Below are 13,697 nucleotides of genomic sequence, written 5' to 3' on the forward strand. Positions count from 1 at the left end.
CCAATCAGCACAAGCTCCCGGCTGGACAGCAGGAATTTCTTGTCCCGGAGCTGGAGGTCAGAAGTCTTGAGAAGGTGTGAGTAGGGCTATGATCCCTCCCCAGTCTCCAGAGTAAGACCATTCCCTGAGTTTTTCCTGCTTCTGAGGCTGCCAAAGCTCTGCCTGGTGGACTCTTTTTCCATCTGAAAATCATCAGGGTCCCATCTTTAGATTCCTCTCTGTCATCTCATCCCTGCCACCCTATCTCCTCTGTTATCATCATCTCACTCCTTCTCTGGCTCTGGCCTTGCTTCTACCTTTTTCTGAGGCCAACTGTGAGCCCTGAGTAACTCAGGATTCTCAACCCATATCAGGAAGCTTAGCCACATCCTCAAAGCCCCTTTTCTGTGGGAGATGACAGTTTTCCAGGTCCCAAGTATGGTGACAAGTTTGGGGAGGTCATTGATCAGCCTCATGGGTCAGAATCTGAACAGATTTCAGAGTCAATCCAAAGGATTTCCAGGTGTGGTGGATGTGGGGTAAGATGAAGCAATGGACCACAGGCAGCCAGGGGGTGACAACCGGAGCAATAGGAAGAATGGAGAAACCATCTTTGCAGAAGCATCGGCAGTGGGAGGAATGGAGGGACCCAGTACCATTTGAGATGCTGCTAAGGGTGGCCTGGGCAGCCCTGGGGAGAGCATGCTCACTGGTGATTTTCTGTGCTGTGGGACCCCTGGAGCCTGCTCATGCAGAAGGCTATTGGTACCCAGGAGAGGAACATGCCCCTGGGACGTGGAAGGGCTGGTGACATGTCACTGGGGTTTCACAGGAAAAAAAAAAAAAACAGACTTATTGAAGAGCCTGAGTTCTCACTTGAGTGGCCAGGGACTAGAATCTGTGGTAATTTGGACATGAATATCAATGGCATGTTGACCACTGTGACAGATTTGTGAGAGATAAGTGTGTGTGCACCAGTGTGTGTGCATGTGCAAATTATGGCCTCAATTATACTAAGCTTAGTATAAGAATACTAATTTTTAAAATTATTCCCCCAAAATATATATTCAATGCTTTCCTCTGAGAGGTAAGATTCGGGGTGATTTATGCTCATTTTCTAAATAATCCACAGCATGCAATATTAAAGCTGTATTACCTGAGATGAACACATCAGATGGAGATGACATTACCCAAATAGAAACGATCTTACCTGGGAACGAACAATGGTTCCTACTTAACAATTGAATCCTCCCCAAAACAGAATCCATTTTCTCCTTTGAAACTAGGGGTCCATTTAAGGATCAAATAATTTAACATTTGTGTATCAGTTGAGGTGGGTTTTGCTATAGATAATATAGCATGACCACAGTAGCTCAAATAACAAACACTTATATTCTTTATATACTGAGATGCTTGGGAACAGATCATTTTAATATTGGCCCTTAATTGTCGGATGGCCCTCTGACAGAGGTTGAGGAGAATCACTAGACCATCTAATGAGTGTCTCCGGGCTGAGCTAGAGGGTGAGTGTTGCGACCCGGCCCGCCACCCTGCCTGGCAAAAATCACACCAAGTCGGGAGTTGAGTCAGCCGAGATGGCGCAGCAACTCAGTTTATTGTGGAAGAAGAGGACTTACATAGAGAGAGGAGAAGGAGGGGGGGCAAAGGCAGGGGCAAATCAGAGATCAGAGAGTCCCCCAGGTTGGGGTAGCCTAGGCACCCCAGTTACAAAAACAATACCCCATTAGGTATGTGTACCCTGTTGCTGGGGAGTTATTCTTTGTGTTTGCAGAAGCCATATCTTGGGGCCATTCAGGCATGTATATGGAAGCTCTAACTGTCATGTACATGGAGAATCTCAAAAGCAGAATCACAAGACTGGGGATTTTTTTTCCCCAGCGATTGCACTCCCATGGTCAGCAGAGGTCCCAACACTCAATAATGCCTGCAGTAAGGCTTTTGATTCTTCAGCCGTTTGGCTCACGGGCACAATTTGGCTGCTGCAGCTCTCACCATCATAGCTATTTCAAGGCAAGAAAAGGGGGGAAGAGAAAAGAGGGTGTAAGAATCAGAAAATCAAATGCTTTTTTAAATATCATCAGAAGAGTTCTATTTCTATTTCATTGCCTAGCTTTTGGCCAGTGCAACAAAAATATGATCAAAGAGAAGAGTGTTAAATAATAAATGCTGTATTATCCAATAACCACTTTGTTCCACCCTGAAAAATCAAACACTGTGCCTGGACATTGGAGGTAATCTGGAAATGTTGGCCACTAGTACTTTCAGATGTTTAATAATGAGTGACATTGAAGGAAGTACTGGGTCTCCGTGTTTAAGAGTAGTTGTCTGTGCCAGGTGTCCTAGGGCCTGTTTCTTTTCCAGCCACCCACACCTGTTCAAGTGGCTCATGCCTCACTTCTCATCAGGAGAAGCCATGTGCAGTTGAGCCTGGCTTCATGGACAAGCTGGGGACATGTGAGGTCACTCATCAGAAACCAAATGGTCACTGAAGTCTCCTCAAGGTGCCTCCAATATCAGGCTCAGTGGACACGAGTGTCTGTGCAGACAGATGGCACAGAACTACCACCACCACACACCAGCCAGCTTTAGTCTGCAGAGTCATGTGTGGGGGCAGCACCTGGCCCTGGCCACCATCCCTGTCAATTATACCAGCCCTCAGTGGCCCCAGGCCTCTACCAGAGCAGACATCCAGCATGCCCAATCAGCCCTGTACAACCTTCTCAGGAAGCCCAAACAACACCACTGCCCCAGGGATCAATGTTGGTCAGCAGAGGCCCAAGTGGCCGTGAGACCCTGCCTGATGTGACCAGCTCAAAATCCCACCTTCCCCTGGGTACACTTGTCCCCCCCTCTGTGGTCACCTGGGGCTACTCATTGGGTCCCAGCCATGCTCACATCAAGAGAGGGTCCTAGATGTGCTAGGTCTGAACCCCTGAGGGAGCTGTGCCAGGTTGGCCTCCTAGTTGGTTGGAGGGCACACTGGTGGAGAAGGCTTGCTTTGGCAAGTGTTGATGAAGAGGCAGGTGCCAGAGGATGGGAAGAGGTCCTGAGTCACCTGGGCTGTGACCTTTGGAGATAGGAAGAAGAAAGAGGAGGGAGGGTCAAGATTCATGGGGTACCAGGAATTTCAAGAGGCTGAGGGATGGATGGCTGACCCGCAGAGCATCTGAGTGCATGGTCATTAGCTTCAGGGCCCCAGGCCTGTGCAGCTGGAGGTGAAAGATTACTCCTGTACTCACCACAATCCTTCTAGCCATGGGAAGCTCCTGCTCTCCTTCCCCAGGACAGAGTCAGCAACACTGAGTGGGTGTCACAGGATGAGATACACCACACCATTCACCCCTGATAATGATGGATTGTGAATGGACCCTCCCCAGTGAACCTGTCAGAAGCTGAATGGTGGACATGCACACACACACACACACACACACATACACAAATACACACATACACACACACACACACACACACACACACACACACACACACACACACACCTTTTCTCAACCTTCTCCTTCCCATTAAACACAAGTCCATCTGTGAGTCACTTGTGTAAAAGTCTGGGATCCTGGGATCACCTCTGACTCTTTTCCCCCATTCCATGTGTGATCTCTTTAAACTTGCTGCATCCTCCGTGGCCACCAGCCTACTCTGCCTACTCTCTCCAGCCACTGCATGGGACTCCTAATGGCTCTTTCTGCTCTGCACTTAGTCCTGCATCCTGCAATCTGCTCTCCACCCACAGCCAGAGGGACCTGGTGACAGCAGACACCATGCCTGACCTCATTGTTCAATGGCCAGTTCAATGAGCACTGTTCAATGCCCTCATGTCCATTCCACCTGGAGAGAGACCATGGTCTTCACAGAGTCTGGGAAGCCCTGCAGCTCTCCCCAACCCATATGGCCTTGCTCACCCACCAGTCATGCTCACCTACCTATTTTTCAGCTATGCACCAGGCCTACCTCAGGACATTTGCACAGGAAGTTCCTCCTGAGATCCAGGCTCAGTCTTTCACCTATCAGGCTTCTTTCAGGAGTTACTTTGTCAGACTAGCTAATGCCATCTACCTAAACTATGAGCCCCTCCCCTTCTACAGCCCCAGACTGCCTGATTCTCATTATACATCTATATTAAAATTGTCTAGCACTTACACTATGATGTCCCAGCTAGACTGTAAGCACCATGAGGACAGGGACTTCTAACTCTTTCATTTGATGTCTTATTCCAGAAATGAATCTACATAAATATTAATGACCTCTCCAGTCACTATGCTATGCCCTGCCAGGCCTCAGAACCCAGCCAAAGAAAGATGCAAGGTCCCTTTCGTGACACAAAGCTGAATTTCTAGAAACTCAGGAGCATCTGAAAACATTTACCTCCAGAATCAGAGGAGCCCTCTTCATCCTTCACTCCTCAAAGGTACTTGTTGCCCCGGTATTTCTACTTTATGGCTTATTTGACAGAATCTGACTCCGACTCCAATGATTTCAACCAAGTGTTATTAGTTTCTTACTGTCTCTCTCTACCCATCTGCTTCTTCCAAATTTCCTTTCCTTTTGCCTGGTCAAAGTTCCTGTATTGTGTGTCCTAGATGCTCCCCACACATCTCCTAGGCATTGCCCATGGGTCCGTTCCTACGAATCACGAAGACCTTTTTCTAATGTCCAGAAATTCTGTGAGTGTAATGGGGATTTTGCATTGGGAAGAAAATACCTGAAAACCACATATCTGATAAAAGATTTATATCCAGAATATGTAAAGAGTGCCATGACCCATCAACCATCAAAGACAACCTAGCTGCAAACAGCAGAATATCTAAACAGGTCTTTTTCTTAAAAAGCCATCGAACTGATCATGACTATGTGTGTTCAGCTTGTTAGTTACTGGGGGAAACCATGATGAAAACCACTCACACCTCTGAGGGAGACTGGGATCTGATACCTGGCAACCCTGAGTGTGGGGGAGGTGGAGAGCAGTGGGGGCTCTCAGTGCTGCTGGTGGAATGTCAAATTCTACAATTACTTTGGAAACATTTTGGCAATTTCTCAAAAAGCTAAACATAATGTTAGCCTATGACCCAAAAGGGCCACTTCTCACCAGCTCCTCAACAGAACTGAAAACAGATGTTCAAGTCAGCATTCGTCATCCCACCCAAAGGTGGCCTTTGGGCACACCTTCTGGTGTGGTGCTGAGCCTCACGGGGTCATCCAGGTGACAGAAAATGGCCAGACAATAATATAGAAGAACATAGTGACCCTTGGAAATGTTACACTGAAGGAAAACAGCCACACACAGAAGGCCACGTGCTTGCCACAGAAGTGCCCGCAGTGACAAAAATCCATGCAGACAGAACAGAAGTTGTGGGGCTGAGGGTCAGGGAGGCCCAGGAGTGACAATTAATGAGGTAGCAGGAATATTCTCAAATATGACAGTGCTGATGGTTCTGCTGTTTTGTAAAATAGCAAAAACACATCCATCATAAGTGTCCCAAGCACCTATGCATCTTGGCCATGAGAGGCAAGAGGAAGCCTAGAACAGGAGCTTTTAAGTTAGGAGAACTCATCATTTTTTTTTGTTTAATTAGTTACACATGACAGCACAATACATTTGAATCAGATGGAATATAATTTCTCATTATTCCGAGTGTATAGGTTGCAGAATCACATTGGTCATGCAGTCACGTATATACACACACAGCAATAATAATGTCTATTTCCTTCTACACTCCTTCCTTTCCTCCTTCCCCTCCCCTCCTCTCCCATCACTTCTTTCTGCCCAATCTAAGGTGATGTGATTCTTCCCCCCCCTCACATTATCTTACATGTATTTTGTATAATGATGAGGGTCTCCTTCCAACTTCCATGCAATTCCCCTTCTCCCTTCCTTTCCCTCCCACCTCTCTTTCCTATCTAGAGGTAATCTTCTTCTCATGCTCTTCCTCCCTATCCCATTTTGAGTCACCACCCCGCTTATATCAGAGAAGACACTTGGCATTTCTTGGGGGGGTTGCCTAACCTCACTTAGCATAATCTGCTCTAATGCCATTCATTTCCCTGTGAATGCCATGATCTTGTTATTTTTTATTGCTGAGTAATATTCCATTGTGTATAAATGCCACATTTTCTTTATCCATTCATCTATTGAAGGGTATGCATTTTGGCTCAGCAATCAAGGTATTGCGAATTGTGCTGCTATAAACATTGATATAGCTGTGTCCCTGTAGTATGCTGGTTTTAGGTCTTTTGGGTATAGTCTGAGAAGAGAAATAGCTGGGTCAAATGGTGGTCCCATTCCAAACTTTCCAAGGAATCTCCATACTGCTTTCCATATTTGCTGCACCAATTTGCAGTCCCACCAGTAATGTATGAGTGTACCTTTTTCCCGCACCCTCGCCAGCACTTGTTGTTGTTTGACTTCATAATGGCTGTCATACTTACCGAAGTGAGATGGTATCTTAGGGTAGTTTTAATTTGAATTTCTCTGACTGCTAGAGATGTTGAGCATTTTTTTGTGTATTTGTTGATTGATTGTATATCTTCTTCTGAGAAGTGTCTGTTCAGGTCCTTGGCCCATTTGTTGATTGGGTTATTTGGTTTTTGGTGTTTAACTTTTTGAGTTCTTTGTATACCCTAGAGATTAGAGCTCTGTCTGATGAACTTGTCATATTCTATGTCCTCACAAAGGGCTGAAGTGTGGCCAACAGGAGATTGGAGGCCACCAATGTTGTGCCCTTGTTGTCCCCTTGTTGAATGTATCCAGAGCCACCACTCACCCTCCCATGCCACAGAACAACACTGTCATCAGAATGTTTATTCATCACTAGGAATGCACCCCAGGCCCTTACTTGGAAGGACCAGCCGCCACCAGTCACACATGGCATCATTTTCATGCAGATGCTCTGAGAAAATGGCCACCTGGGAGTGTGTCTCAAGTCCTCATGCTTGTCACATGTCGATGTGGTTAGGCTCCTCCATAGCCTGTCACACCCTCTTGTCCATACTATGTGTCTTCTCCACAAAGACATCAGCACTGAGCCAGGGGGTCTCCACCCTGACTGCTCACAGCCACAACCAGCAGTGTGACAACAAAGCTGACCATTGGGGCTCATTGCAGAATCAGTCTTTAGGAACAAATCCTGGGCTTGATTATTTTTAATAGTGCCTCAAGTCACATGGCTGGGTTTGAGAAACACTCCTGGACCAAAACCAAAATGCACACACTGGGCACAGAGTGGGGCCAGTTAGCAAAGGTGAGGCCAGGGTGCTGATGGCACTTGTGCCCAGGGACACCTTCTCTAAAAACAATAATGAGCATAGTAAGAAATGCCACTCACAGGGTCTCTTGGACCTTAGGGCTTCCAAAAACTTGGGACAGGCCAGGGAATGCACTGCCCGACTTAAAATGTCAGACTCCTGTCCCTGGTGCCACCTGTGCTCTCCAGTCTCTGAATGGTGCCATGGTCCACAATGCCACCTCTGTCTCCAGATGGCAAGACCCAGCTAATGCAAGTAGTGAATCTTATTTTGGTTGAGCCATAACCAGATGTCTAGGTGCAGCCTAAGAACCATGGGCCTTCCCCAGTCCCTGAGGAGGTCATGTGCACAGCCTGAGCCCTGCACATGGCCACGTATTCCTGGGAGTGTTGTGTATAGTGAGACAGGGTGCCAGTCACTAAGTGATTCTGACAACTGTGTCCCCTCTCTCTAGAGCAGCCTCACCCCAGGCAAAAGAGCTCCTGCCATTACACAAATCATCCAAAAACTTCGAGCAAATTCTGCTTTCACTGTCCAGTGGCCATGTCCGAATGCCCCACCACCCGCTTTATCTCAGAGACTCTCTTGACCCAAGTGAGTTTTAGCTGCTCTTTCCAAACCTCTTATTGAATCCACACCTTTTGCTCCAAAACATGCCTGAACCTTGGTCTTCTCCTCTGTCCCCCCATCTCCTCTGTCCCCAGCCTTTCTTCTGGGAACTCCTGCTGTGGTCTGCACACCTAAGCACTACTAATCTGTCTTGAGTGAGGGAATCCAGGTTTTCATTGGGTCACAGCAGGAATTTATGCTCAGAAAAATGATTTTAGGTGCTGTGTGAGGAGATGGTGTTCACCTGCCTGACTGTGGTAAGCTCTGCATTAGGAATTGCAAAGCATTGTACTGCACCCATTAAGTGTCCACAATAAATAAAATGAAAATAAACTCTGGATTCTACTTTTGATCTTGTTATTTGCTCAGTACACTATTAGACCAGGACGCAAGAAAAGACCACTGACTCTAATTAAAATCAAATTAAAGCAAGCTTATTATTTCGACCGGCCAGGCTGCCTTGCCCATCAAAATCGTGGGAGCCAAGGACCAAGGCAAGGATTCTTTGTGGCCCAGTTTTATAGCCCAAAAAGTTACACAAAGGGGGAGTTACAGATAACAACACTTTGAGGAGCATAACACAAGTTTATATTTTTGCTGGCCCTGGCATCAGAATTTATGGAGATCTTAGAGACTCAGAGAGGGTCGTTATCCAGCCAGGGAAGGCCAGAATTTATGAGGCATCATCACTAAGGTTTAGGAAAGGGTTGTTATCTGGTCAGGGAAAACCGGACATGGGTGAGTTCAGGGCATGGGCAGGCATTCCAACCAGGTTCAGAATTTGCAGTAATTTATACTAATGCCAAAATTATCTTTTCATGGTTTTGTGGCAAGATGCCCAATTTTAAGAAAAGATCAGGTTGGGTCTATCAACACAAGGACTTTTTTTTCTTTCTTTCCAAACATCCCTTATGTACCAGTCAGACCTGTTGAATTTATATCAAAAGGTAAAATTCTATGTCCTAGATATATCTTGTTGATTTCTGAAATTATAAAGCACAGTGATTCCAGATGATGCAAATTCTAGGAAGACTGTGCTGGGCAGAAAATGGTCAATAAAGTCATATTAGTGACTTCTTTTAAATGATTGCACTATATTCTAATTAGCTATTTGTTACTTATTAGGACCAAGATTACCAATACTATTTTGTAAATTCTGTTATCAAATTTCTGTAATTGCATAAAAAATATAATGGAAAATGAGGAACCATACACATTTTTTTTTTCATTATGGACATGTGCACAGCAGTGATGCTCTGTGCTGCATTATATTAGCAGCCTGTTAAGTGCAGTTATATGTTAAAATAACTCCACTTAAACATGGATATTGACAGTGTAAATGAAAAAGTTATTTGGGGAAATAATGGCTAAAAATGCAAAACAATTTTCTAAGCATGCCCTGTCATTTAATGGCTTTGTACTAGTGAAGGGACTGCTAAGACACAAGTGTGTCTGTCTAGGAAACCAGGCCAGCCCCTCCCAAAAAATCTGCAATCACTCGTGAAGGCTCTGTGTCCCCTAGAAAGGATAATCTTAAGTTCAAGACCACACTGAGCAATTTGGCAAGGTCGTAAGCAAATGAGTGAGACACTGTCTCAAAAAAGGGGAACAGGTTGGACTATAGCACAGTGACAAAGTGCCCATGGGTTAAACTCGAGTAACTAAATGAATTAAAATAATAATAAATCTGGGTTAAAAAAATGTCATACAATCTAGTAATAATATTTCTGGGTATGTATCTAAATGAATTGGGAAACTTTTCTCAAAGAAATAACTACAGTTATATTTTCATTGTAGCTTTATTCACACTATTTAATAAAAGAAAAAAAACAGACAGGCATGGTGAGAATGCTTTTAATACCAGGGGCTTGGGAGTCTGAGGCAGGAGGATGGAGAGTTCAAAGCATCCTCAGCAATAATGAGTCACTAACAAACTGTTTCTAAATAAAATGTAAAATAGGATTGTTGATGTAGCTAAATGGTTGAATGACTCTGAGTTGAATTCATGGTATGATCCCCGCCCCAATAGCTTCCTTTTAGATGAAAGGAACATCAGAAGATTTCTTCCAGCTACTATTCCCCTTACAGGCTACACACTTATAGTTCAAACTGATCTCTAGAAGGCAAGACCAAGAAACTGATATTTTCTAAATAGGCCAAGAGACTTTGGTATTTGTTATAAAACTAAGGACTGAACAAATATGGGAGGTTGGAATGAGAACACAATGCACAGGAAATTCTTCAATGGAGAATCTTAACTCAGTCACTTTGAGACCTGAAACCACAGTTGGAGATGATATACCTAGCCTAGTTATCTCATTAGATCAGAAGCCAGCTTGTTACAAGTTATGAAGGATTCATTTCTGTTTTCTGTAAAAATATCAGGATGTCTGTATGGCCTGGCCATTAGTTGATGTTGTAAAGCTGATTGGAATGTCTGCCCATGCCCTGAACTCACCCATGTCTGGTTTTACCTGACCATATAACAACCCTTTCCTAAACCTTAGTGATGCCTCATAAATTTTGGCCTTCCCTGGCCAGATAATGACCCTCTCTGAGTCTCTAAGATCTCCATAAATTCTAATGCCAGGGCCAGCAAAAATGTAAACTTGTGTTATGCTCCTCAGAGTGTTGTTATCTGTAACCCCCCCGCCTTTGTGTAACTTTTTGGGCTATAAAACTGGGCCACAAAGAAGCCTCACGGCTGTCCTTGGCTCCCACGATTTTGATGGGCAAGGCAGCCTGGCCGGTCGAAATAATAAGCTTGCTTTAGTTTGATTTTAATTGGAGTCAGTGGTCTTTTCCTGCATCATGGTCTAACAGAGATAAAACTATATTCTCTGCTTCACTGATTCCTGGGTTATTGATTCAATCCAAACAGATATTGAAAAAGTATTAAAGCTACTGATTAATATTAATGTAAAACAGTGAAGCCAGGTTAAACGATAGGTAGTTACTGTAGTTATATAAATTGGATCTAATATTGAGTAAGATAAAGAAAATGGAGACCATTATTGAGAATGGAGTCCAGGAAACCAAAATCACATCTGATAATATTGAAATGCTAATGTCCCCAAGGCCTGGAACTCACACTAAAAAACAGTTAAAGAAGTAGCTCCCAGCAAACCACCCCAGGCCCTTTCTTCTCAAATTCCACCCCTAGTCCACCTATCTTTCACCTTTTGGCCTTACCACCTGCATTCTATCACTGCAGGATAGAGGAAAACGAAGGAATGTGGGAAGACTAAAAGAAAACCTTAGGAAAATAGGAAAGGCTGCCCCCTTCCATAGATTCCACATTTTGGGTCCCTTTCTTCCTCCGAGAGGAAGTCTTTTCTGCTATACTTTAATATAGCCTTCCACTTTTCACTCTTTACTTGCCTAGGTGTGCTTCTCTGGTGTTATATTTCAGCATTCAGGGAATCAAGAAATCATCATTGGTAAACATCAGTAACAACAGGTTATTAAAAATGTACCAGGTTCTTTACATGAATTTTGGCCTTCAAATTCACTGTGTACTCTAGCCCTGTGACTAAACTTTCCTGTAGTTTACAACAAATCTAGACCCATTATTATTTTTCTACACTCCCCCACAAAGATGTTTACTGGAATGTTCAGAATGATTCTACAGGTCATTTTAATAAAGTGGTCTTACATATATCTTTAATTGGGACACATTAACTATACTATTTTATTTATAAGTGAGTCATTATTTTTAATGTCACCTAATTTCCTAATTTTTCCTTTCTTTTGTCTTATGTGAAATATTCAGGGGTTGAGAAAAATCTTTTAAAACTCCAGTTCTTGGAGATAAAAATTACAAATAAGGTATCCCTTTAAAATTAAACATGTGAAAAATAATCGATCATGTTGAAACTGGAGTTTTGAGATGAAACTTAATTCCCCCTATAACCAGGTTTTTCTGGGATCCTGTCTCACAAATTTTGAAGAATAAAATCTATGGACACTCAGGGAAGGTAAGAGTAAAAAAAATAAGATTTATTTAAGCAAGAGAAAATAGAACTCCACAATGTGGGAGAGGGCATAATAGCAGAAAAACCCATTTTGCCGTGCCAGCTTTGGAGTATATGTATGGTTTTAGGAAGAGCATGGGGCAAAATCTACTTAAAATAGACATTGAAAAAAACATCCTGACTACCACCTGGGTTCACATCTGTATCCCATCCTTCTTTCTGTAACTTCCATCTGGGTTCACCCCTGGGACAAATAATTTGGTTGTCAGTATTTCCATAAGTGAGCCTCAAGGTATTTTACATTTGAATTAGGCCTTAATGGTGCTCATTAACATATCTATCCACTAGCCTCCAGGTGTGGTTGAAAGCTCTCCTTTATACAGCAGCCTGATCATTTTACTATATATTCTATTTGTCTTCAATCAAGGTGAGCAGGAACTCTGGCTTTGAGAATGTGAAGTGAGAGCTGGAAATTTAGAGGTTTATTCTCAGAACTATGGATAACTAAATTGGAGTTCTGGATAACAGATAGCTGTTATACTGCTTACCCTAGATTTAGAGAGATCAGGAGGCATGAGATTGGCAAGTTCAAAGCCAGTCTTACATCTCACTGGGGCCCTAAGCAACCCAATGTGACTTTGTCTCTAAATAAAAATATAAAAAAGGGCTGTGGTTGTGAATTAGTAGATAAATATTTCTGGGATTAATTTTTATTCACAAACAAACAAGCATATATTAAAAAGAACAACAACCACTACTACAAAAAAAATCTCAGGAGGAGCAAAAGCAGGGGTTCTTAAAAACTACAGCTTTTCTCATGCAGGAACACAGTCAACGGAGTTTGGCTCCTCTTGTGATGATTATCTCAGTCTTCACAACACAATCTGTGGTCATGCCAGGCTAGTGGCACACAGATTTTCACATAGGAATTCAGGAAGTCCCTGAAAACACCATACTATAATGGAAAAGAATGCCAGGGGTCTCAAATCCTGATCTAAGCTCCACCAGATTAGTCAGAGCAAACTGAAAACTGAGTTGCCACAGAGAGAACTTCTTGACACCAGACACTGGAGAAAACTCTGAGGAGCCCCTGACCACCTATGACAGTTCCTACCATTGCCAGTCGCACTGGCTTCAAATAGCTTCCCTATCCAGTCTCAAAATAGGAAGACACCCTTACCATTTCCTGGCTTCCAGTATGCTTATTTTTTTTCTTTGATAGTTTTTTTTTCAGCTCCTGTGTAGTGCAGAACCCTGGAACTCCTGACCTATGTTTGGAAGCATAGAAATAAATCAAAGATTGGCAGGCTTCAGAAACAAAAAAACAAAAACAAAAGATGGTGGAAACCCACCCCCTCATCATTGGCTGTGTGAGAACTGGACAGTGTTCACCTAAAAGACAGATTGGAAAGGGCTTCAGGCACTTCCTCCAAACAGAGCCTAGAGGCCAACTCTTTGAGTGACACTAAATTGCATCCAACCTAGAAACAAATAATGTCAGAAAAACAGTTTGTTGGCTGCTCATTTTTAGTTGATAAAAGACTGGGGATCAACCATGTGCTGTGGTGCATGCCCGTAATCCCAGCAACTGGAGAGGCTGAGAAATGAGGATTGTGAGTTCAAAGCCAGCCTCAGCAATGGTTAGGCACTAAGAAATTCATTGAGACATTCTCCCAAATAAAATACAAATATGGCTGGGGTGGGGCTCAGTGGCCATGTGACACTGAGTTAAATTCTCAGCAGCAAAAAAAAAAAAAAAGAAAAGAAAAAAGAAAAAAAAAACACTGGGGATCAATGGGTACTCACTACAGAGCTCTATGACTATAGATAGATAGATAGACTGATGGAGAGATAGAAACA

At 43.5% G+C, this 13,697-nt stretch overlaps 1 long non-coding RNA gene across 2 annotated transcripts in view; it reads right to left on the bottom strand.

Moving 5' to 3' along the window:
- Positions 1 to 1,560: 1,560 nt before the first annotated feature.
- LOC120888243 (uncharacterized) overlaps positions 1,561 to 13,697 on the bottom strand; it is a 123,229-nt gene continuing 111,092 nt past the window's right edge. Inside the window, exons 2-3 of one of the 2 annotated variants that reach the window (XR_013432653.1) lie at positions 2,896 to 3,067; positions 1,561 to 2,000 (exon numbers count right to left, since the gene is read on the bottom strand). This is a non-coding gene — a long non-coding RNA (uncharacterized LOC120888243). The remainder of the gene's footprint in view (positions 2,001 to 2,895; positions 3,068 to 13,697) is intronic. The other variant, XR_013432654.1, reaches the window with a different exon arrangement.

This window comes from Ictidomys tridecemlineatus, unplaced genomic scaffold (assembly GCF_052094955.1).
Source record: "Ictidomys tridecemlineatus isolate mIctTri1 unplaced genomic scaffold, mIctTri1.hap1 Scaffold_157, whole genome shotgun sequence".
NCBI lineage: Eukaryota > Metazoa > Chordata > Mammalia > Rodentia > Sciuridae > Ictidomys > Ictidomys tridecemlineatus.